The sequence below is a fragment of the Somniosus microcephalus genome, unplaced genomic scaffold, assembly GCF_052327205.1.
Source record: "Somniosus microcephalus isolate GS21.2 unplaced genomic scaffold, FLI_Smic_1.0 unresolved_chr6, whole genome shotgun sequence".
In the NCBI taxonomy this organism is placed as follows: Eukaryota; Metazoa; Chordata; class Chondrichthyes; order Squaliformes; family Somniosidae; genus Somniosus; species Somniosus microcephalus.
In genome coordinates this window covers 17,008,725-17,017,002 of record NW_028225184.1, presented here as the reverse complement: position 1 = coordinate 17,017,002, position 8,278 = coordinate 17,008,725, and positions in this window count along the sequence as shown.

Sequence of the window (8,278 nt, the reverse complement as noted above, 5' to 3'; positions counted from 1 at the left end):
ATTCACCCTCCAGACTTTACCTTCTCCTTCTCCTTCTTCTGCTTCTTCTGATTCACCCTTCAGACTTCACCTTCTCCTTCTCCTTCTTCTGCTTCTTCTGATTCACCCGCCAGACCTCACCTTCTCCTTCTCCTTCTTCTACTTCTTCTGATTCACCCTCCAGACTTCATCTTCTCCTTCTCCTTCTTCTGCTTCTTCTGATTCACCCTCCAGACTTCACCTTCTCCTTCTCCTTCTTCTGCTTCTTCTGATTCACCCTCCAGACTTCGCCTTCTCCTTCTCCTTCTTCTACTTTTTCTGATTCACCCTCCAGACTTCACCTTCTCCTTCTCCTTCTTCTACTTCTTCTGATTCACCCTCCAGTCTTCACCTTCTCCTTCTCCTTCTTCTGCTTCTTCTGATTCACCCTCCAGACTTCACCTTCTCCTTCTCCTTCTTCTGCTTCTTCTGATTCACCCTCCTGACATCACCTTCTCCTTCTCCTTCTTCTGCTTCTTCTGATTCACCCTCCAGACTTCACCTTCTCCTTCTCCATCTTCTACTTCTTCTGATTCACCCTCCAGACTTCACCTTCTCCTTCTACTTCTTCTGCTTCTTCTGATTCACCCTCCAGACTTCACCTTCTCCTTCTCCTTCTTCTGCTTCTTCTGATTCACCCTCCAGACTTCACCTTCTCCTTCTCCTTCTTCTGCTTCTTCTGATTCACCCTCCAGACTTCACCTTCTCCTTCTCCTTCTTCTGCTTCTTCTGATACACCCTCCAGACTTCAACTTTTCCTTCTCCTTCTTCTACTTCTTCTGATTCACCCTCCAGACTTCACCTTCTCCTTCTCCTTCTTCTGCTTCTTCTGATTCACCCTCCAGACTTCACCTTCTCCTTCTCCTTCTTCTGCTTCTTCTGATTCACCCTCCAGACTTCAACTTCTCCTTCTCCTTCTTCTGCTTCTTCTGATTCACCCTCCAGACTTCACCTTCTCCTTCTCCTTTTTCTAATTCTTCTGATTCACCCTCCAGACTTCACCTTCTCCTTCTCCTTCTTCTGCTTCTTCTGATTCACACTCCAGACTTCACCTCCTCCTTCTCCTTCGTCTACTTCTTCTGATTCACCCTCCAGACTACACCTCCTCCTTCTCCTTCTTCTACTTCTTCTGATTCACCCTCCAGACTTCACCTTCTCCTTCTCCTTCTTCTGCTTCTTCTGATTCACCCTCCAGACTTCACCTTCTCCTTCTCCTTCTTCTACTTCTACTGATTCACCCTCCAGACTTCACCTTCTCCTTCTCCTTCTTCTACTTCTTCTGATTCACCCTCCTGACTTCACCTTCTCCTTCTCCTGCTTCTGCTTCTTCTGCTTCACCCTCCAGTCTTCACCTTCTCCTTCTCCTTCTTCTGCTTCTTCTGCTTCACCCTCCAGACTTCACCTTCTCCTTCTCCTTCTTCGGCTTCTTCTGATTCACCCTCCAGACTTCACCTTCTCCTTCTCCTTCTTCTGCATTTTCTGATTCACCCTCCTGACTTCACCTTCACCTTCTCCTTCTTCTGCTTCTTCTGCTTCACCCTTCAGACTTCACCTTCTCCTTCTCCTTCTTCTACTTCTTCTGATTCACCCTCCAGACTTCACCTTCTCCTTCTACTTCTTCTGCTTCTTCTGATTCACCCTCCAGACTTCACCTTCTCCTTCTCCTTCTTCTGCTTCTTCTGATTCACCCTCCAGACTTCACCTTCTCCATCTCCTTCTTCTGCTTCTTCTGATTCACCCTCCATACTTCACCTTCTCCTTCTCCTTCTTCTACTTCTTCTGATTCACCCTCCAGACTTCACCTTCTCCTTCTCCTGCTTCTGCTTCTTCTGATTCACCCTCCAGACTTCACCTTCTCCTTCTCCTTCGTCTACTTCTTCTGATTCACCCTCCAGACTACACCTTCTCCTTCTCCTTCTTCTACTTCTTCTGATTCACCCTCCAGACTTCACCTTCTCCTTCTCCTTCTTCTGCTTCTTCTGATTCACCCTCCAGACTTCACCTTCTCCTTCTCCTTCTCAACTTCTTCTGATTCACCCTCCAAACTTCACCTTCTCCTTCTCCTTCTTCGACTTCTTCTGATTCACCCTCCAGACTTCACCTTCTCCTTCTCCTTCTTCAACTTCTTCTGATACACCCTCCAGACTTCACCTTCTCCTTCTCCTGCTTCTGCTTCTTCTGATTCACCCTCCATACTTCACCTTCTCCTTCTCCTTCTTCTACTTCTTCTGATTCACCCTCCAGACTTCACCTTCTCCATCTCCTGCTTCTGCTTCTTCTGATTCACCCTCCAGACTTCACCTTCTCCTTCTCCTTCTTCTACTTCTTCTGATTCACCCTCCAGACTTCACCTTCTCCTTCTCCTTCTTCTACTTCTTCTGATTCACCCTCCAGACTTCACCTTCTCCTTCTCCTTCTTCTGCTTCTTCTGATTCACCCTCCAGACTTCACCTTCTCCTTCTCCTTCTTCTGCTTCTTCTGATTCACCCTTCAGACTTCACCTTCTCCTTCTCCTTCTTCTGCTTCTTCTGATTCACCCGCCAGACCACACCTTCTCCTTCTCCTTCTTCTACTTCTTCTGATTCACCCTCCAGACTTCATCTTCTCCTTCTCCTTCTTCTGCTTCTTCTGATTCACCCTCCAGACTTCACCTTCTCCTTCTCCTTCTTCTGCTTCTTCTGATTCACCCTCCAGACTTCGCCTTTTCCTTCTCCTTCTTCTACTTTTTCTGATTCACCCTCCAGACTTCACCTTCTCCTTCTCCTTCTTCTACTTCTTCTGATTCACCTTCCAGTCTTCACCTTCTCCTTCCCCTTCTTCTGCTTCTTCTGATTCACCCTCCAGACTTCACCTTCTCCTTCTCCTTCTTCTGCTTCTTCTGATTCACCCTCCTGACTTCACCTTCTCCTTCTCCTTCTTCTGCTTCTTCTGATTCACCCTCCAGACTTCACCTTCTCCTTCTCCTTCTTCTACTTCTTCTGATTCACCCTCCAGACTTCACGTTCTCCTTCTACTTCTTCTGCTTCTTCTGATTCACCCTCCAGACTTCACCTTCTCCTTCTCCTTCTTCTGCTTCTTCTGATTCACCCTCCAGACTTCACCTTCTCCTTCTCCTTCTTCTGCTTCTTCTGATTCACCCTCCAGACTTCACCTTCTCCTTCTTCTGCTTCTTCTGATACACCCTCCAGACTTCAACTTTTCCTTCTCCTTCTTCTACTTCTTCTGATTCACCCTCCAGACTTCACCTTCTCCTTCTCCTTCTTCTGCTTCTTCTGATTCACCCTCCAGACTTCACCTTCTCCTTCTCCTTCGTCTACTTCTTCTGATTCACCCTCCAGACTACACCTTCTCCTTCTCCTTCTTCTACTTCTTCTGATTCACCCTCCAGACTTCACCTTCTCCTTCTCCTTCTTCTGCTTCTTCTGATTCACCCTCCAGACTTCACCATCTCCTTCTCCTTCTTCTAATTCTTCTGATTCACCCTCCAGACTTCACCTTCTCCTTCTCCTTCTTCTACTTCTTCTGATTCACCCTCCAGACTTCACCTTCTCCTTCTCCTTCTTCTACTTCTTCTGCTTCTCCCTCCAGACTTCACCTTCTCCTTCTCCTTCTTCTGCTTCTTCTGATTCACCCTCCAGACTTCACCTTCTCCTTCTCCTTCTTCTACTTCTTCTGATTCACCCTCCAGACTTCACCTTCTCCTTCTCCTTCTTCTACTTCTTCTGATTCACCCTCCAGACTTCACCTTTTCCTTCTCCTTCTTCTACTTCTTCTGATTCACCCTCCTGACTTCACCTTCTCCTTCTCCTTCTTCTGCTTCTTCTGCTTCAAGCTCCAGACTTCACCTTCTCCTTCTCCTTCTTCTGCTTCTTCTGCTTCACCCTCCAGACTTCACCTTCTCCTTCTCCTTCTTCTGCTTCTTCTGCTTCACCCTCCTGACTTCACCTTCTCCTTCTCCTTCTTCTACTTCTTCTGATTCACCCTCCAGACTTCACCTACTCCTTCTCCTTCTTCTGCTTCTTCTGCTTCACCCTCCAGACTTCACCTTCACCTTCTCCTTCTTCTTCTTCTTCTGCTTCGCCCTCCAGTCTTCACCTTCTCCTTCTCCTTCTTCTGCTTCTTCTGCTTCACCCTCCAGACTTCACCTTCTCCTTCTCCTTCTTCTGCTTCTTCTGCTTCACCCTCCTGACATCACCATCTCCTTCTCCTTCTTCTACTTCTTCTGATTCACCCTCCAGACTTCACCTTCTCCTTCTCCTTCTTCTGCTTCTTCTGCTTCACCCTCCAGACTTCACCTTCTTCTTCTCCTTCTTCTGCTTCTTCTGCTGCGCCCTCCAGACTTCACCTTCTCCTTCTCCTTCTTCTGCTTCATCTGCTTGACCCTCCTGACTTCACCTTCTCCTTCTCCTTCTTCTACTTCTTCTGCTTCACCCTCCAGACTTCACCTTCTCCTTCTCCTTCTTCTGCTTCTTCTGCTGCGCCCTCCAGACTTCACCTTCTCCTTCTCCTTCTTCTGCTTCATCTGCTTGACCCTCCTAACTTCACCTTCTCCTTCTCCTTCTTCTGCTTCTTCTGATTCACCCTCCTGACTTCACCTTCTCCTTCTCCTTCTTCTGCTTCTTCTGATTCACCCTCCAGACTTCACCTTCTCCTTCTCCTTCTTCTGCTTCTTCTGATTCACCCTCCAGACTTCACCTTCTCCTTCTCCTTCTTCTTCTTCTTCTGATTCACCCTCCAGACCTCACCTTCTCCTTCTCCTTCTTCTACTTCTTCTGATTCACCCTCCAGACTTCATCTTCTCCTTCTCATTCTTTTGCTTCTTCTGATTCACCCTCCAGACTTCACCTTCTCCTTCTCCTTCTTCTGCTTCTGCTGATTCACCCTCCAGACTTCACCTTCTCCTTCTCCTTCTTCTACTTCTTCTGATTCACCCTCCTGACTTCACCTTCTCCTTCTCCTTCTTCTACTTCTTCTGCTTCACCCTCCAGACTTCACCTTCTCCTTCTCCTTCTTCTCCTTCTTCTGATTCACCCTCCAGACTTCACCTTCTCCTTCTCCTTCTTCTGCTTCTTCTGATTCACCCTCCAGACTTCACCTTCTCCTTCTCCTTATTCTGCTTCTTCTGAATCACCCTCCAGACTTCACCTTCTCCTTCTCCTTCTTCTGCTTCTTCTGATTCACCCTCCAGACTTCACCTTCTCCTTCTCCTTCTTCTGCTTCTTCTGATTCACCCTCCAGACTTCACCTTCTCCTTCTCCTTCTTCTACTTCTTCTGATTCACCCTCCAGACTTCATCTTCTCCTTCTCCTTCTTCTGCTTCTTCTGATTCGCCCTCCAGACTTCACCTTCTCCTTCTCCTTCTTCTGCTTCTTCTGATTCACCCTCCAGACTTCACCTTCTCCTTCTCCTTCTTCTACTTCTTCTGATTCACCCTCCAGACTTCACCTTCTCCTTCTCATTCTTCTACTTCTTCTGATTCACCCTCCAGACTTCACCTTCTCCTTCTCCTTCTTCTGCTTCTTCTGATTCACCCTCCAGACTTCACCTTCTCCTTCTCCTTCTTCTGCTTCTTCTGATTCACCCTCCAGACTTCACCTTCTCCTTCTCCTTCTTCTTCTTCTCCTGATTCACCCTTCAGACTTCACCTTCTCCTTCTCCTTCTTCTGCTTCTTCTGATTCACCCTCCAGACCTCACCTTCTCCTTCTCCTTCTTCTACTTCTTCTGATTCACCCTCCAGACTTCATCTTCTCCTTCTCCTTCTTCTGCTTCTTCTGATTCACCCTCCAGACTTCACCTTCTCCTTCTCCTTCTTCTGCTTCTTCTGATTCACCCTCCAGACTTCGCTTTCTCCTTCTCCTTCTTCTACTTCTTCTGATTCACCTTCCAGACTTCACCTTCTCCTTCTCCTTCTTCTACTTATTCTGATTCACCCTCCAGTCTTCACCTTCTCCTTCTCCTTCTTCTGCTTCTTCTGATTCACCCTCCAGACTTCACCTTCTCCTTCTCCTTCTTCTGCTTCTTCTGATTCACCCTCCTGACTTCACCTTCTCCTTCTCCTTCTTCTGCTTCTTCTGATTCACCCTCCAGACTTCATCTTCTCCTTCTCCTTCTTCTACTTCTTCTGATTCCCCCTCCAGACTTCACCTTCTCCTTCTACTTCTTCTGCTTCTTCTGATTCACCCTCCAGACTTCACCTTCTCCTTCTCCTTCTTCTGCTTCTTCTGATTCACCCTCCAGACTTCACCTTCTCCTTCTCCTTCTTCTGCTTCTTCTGATGCACCCTCCAGACTTCACCTTCTCCTTCTCCTTCTTCTGCTTCTTCTGATTCACCCTCCAGACTTCACCTTCTCCTTCTCCTTTTTCTAATTCTTCTGATTCACCCTCCAGACTTCACCTTCTCCTTCTCCTTCTTCTGCTTCTTCTGATTCACACTCCAGACTTCACCTCCTCCTTCTCCTTCGTCTACTTCTTCTGATTCACCCTCCAGACTACACCTCCTCCTTCTCCTTCTTCTACTTCTTCTGATTCACCCTCCAGACTTCACCTTCTCCTTCTCCTTCTTCTGCTTCTTCTGATTCACCCTCCAGACTTCACCTTCTCCTTCTCCTTCTTCTACTTCTACTGATTCACCCTCCAGACTTCACCTTCTCCTTCTCCTTCTTCTACTTCTTCTGATTCACCCTCCTGACTTCACCTTCTCCTTCTCCTGCTTCTGCTTCTTCTGCTTCACCCTCCAGTCTTCACCTTCTCCTTCTCCTTCTTCTGCTTCTTATGCTTCACCCTCCAGACTTCACCTTCTCCTTCTCCTTCTTCTGCTTCTTCTGATTCACCCTCCAGACTTCACCTTCTCCTTCTCCTTCTTCTGCATTTTCTGATTCACCCTCCTAACTTCACCTTCACATTCTCCTTCTTCTGCTTCTTCTGATTCACCCTTCAGACTTCACCTTCTCCTTCTCCTTCTTCTACTTCTTCTGATTCACCCTCCAGACTTCACCTTCTCCTTCTACTTCTTCTGCTTCTTCTGATTCACCCTCCAGACTTCACCTTCTCCTTCTCCTTCTTCTGCTTCTTCTGATTCACCCTCCAGACTTCACCTTCTCCATCTCCTTCTTCTGCTTCTTCTGATTCACCCTCCATACTTCACCTTCTCCTTCTCCTTCTTCTACTTCTTCTGATTCACCCTCCAGACTTCACCTTCTCCTTCTCCTGCTTCTGCTTCTTCTGATTCACCCTCCAGACTTCACCTTCTCCTTCTCCTTCGTCTACTTCTTCTGATTCACCCTCGAGACTACACCTTCTCCTTCTCCTTCTTCTACTTCTTCTGATTCACCCTCCAGACTTCACCTTCTCCTTCTCCTTCTTCTGCTTCTTCTGATTCACCCTCCAGACTTCACCTTCTCCTTCTCCTTCTCAACTTCTTCTGATTCACCCTCCAAACTTCACCTTCTCCTTCTCCTTCTTCTACTTCTTCTGATTCACCCTCCAGACTTCACCTTCTCCTTCTCCTTCTTCTACTTCTTCTGCTTCTCCCTCCAGACTTCACCTTCTCCTTCTCCTTCTTCTGCTTCTTCTGATTCACCCTCCAGACTTCACCTTCTCCTTCTCCTTCTTCTACTTCTTCTGATTCACCCTCCAGACTTCACCTTCTCCTTCTCCTTCTTCTACTTCTTCTGATTCACCCTCCAGACTTCACCTTCTCCTTCTCCTTCTTCTACTTCTTCAGATTCACCCTCCTGACTTCACATTCTCCTTCTCCTTTTCTGCTTCTTCTGCTTCACCCTCCAGACTTCACCTTCTCCTTCTCCTTCTTCTGCTTCTTCTGCTTCACCCTCCAGACTTCACCTTCTCATTCTCCTTCTTCTGCTTCTTCTGCTTCACCCTCCTGACTTCACCTTCTCCTTCTCCTTCTTCTACTTCTTCTGATTCACCCTCCAGACTTCACCTTCTCCTTCTCCTTCTTCTGCTTTTTCTGCTTCACCCTCCAGACTTCACCTTCTCCTTCTCCTTCTTCTGCTTCTTCTGCTTCGCCCTCCAGACTTCACCTTCTCCTTCTCCTTCTTCTGCTTCTTCTGCTTCAGCCACCAGACTTCACCTTCTCCTTCTCCTTCTTCTGCTTCTTCTGCTTCACTCTCCAGACTTCAACTTCTCCTTCTCCTTCTTCTACTTCTTCTGATTCACCCTCCAGACTTCACCTTCTCCTTCTCCTTCTTCTGCTTCTTCTGCTTCACCCTCCAGACTTCACCTTCTACTTCTCCTTCT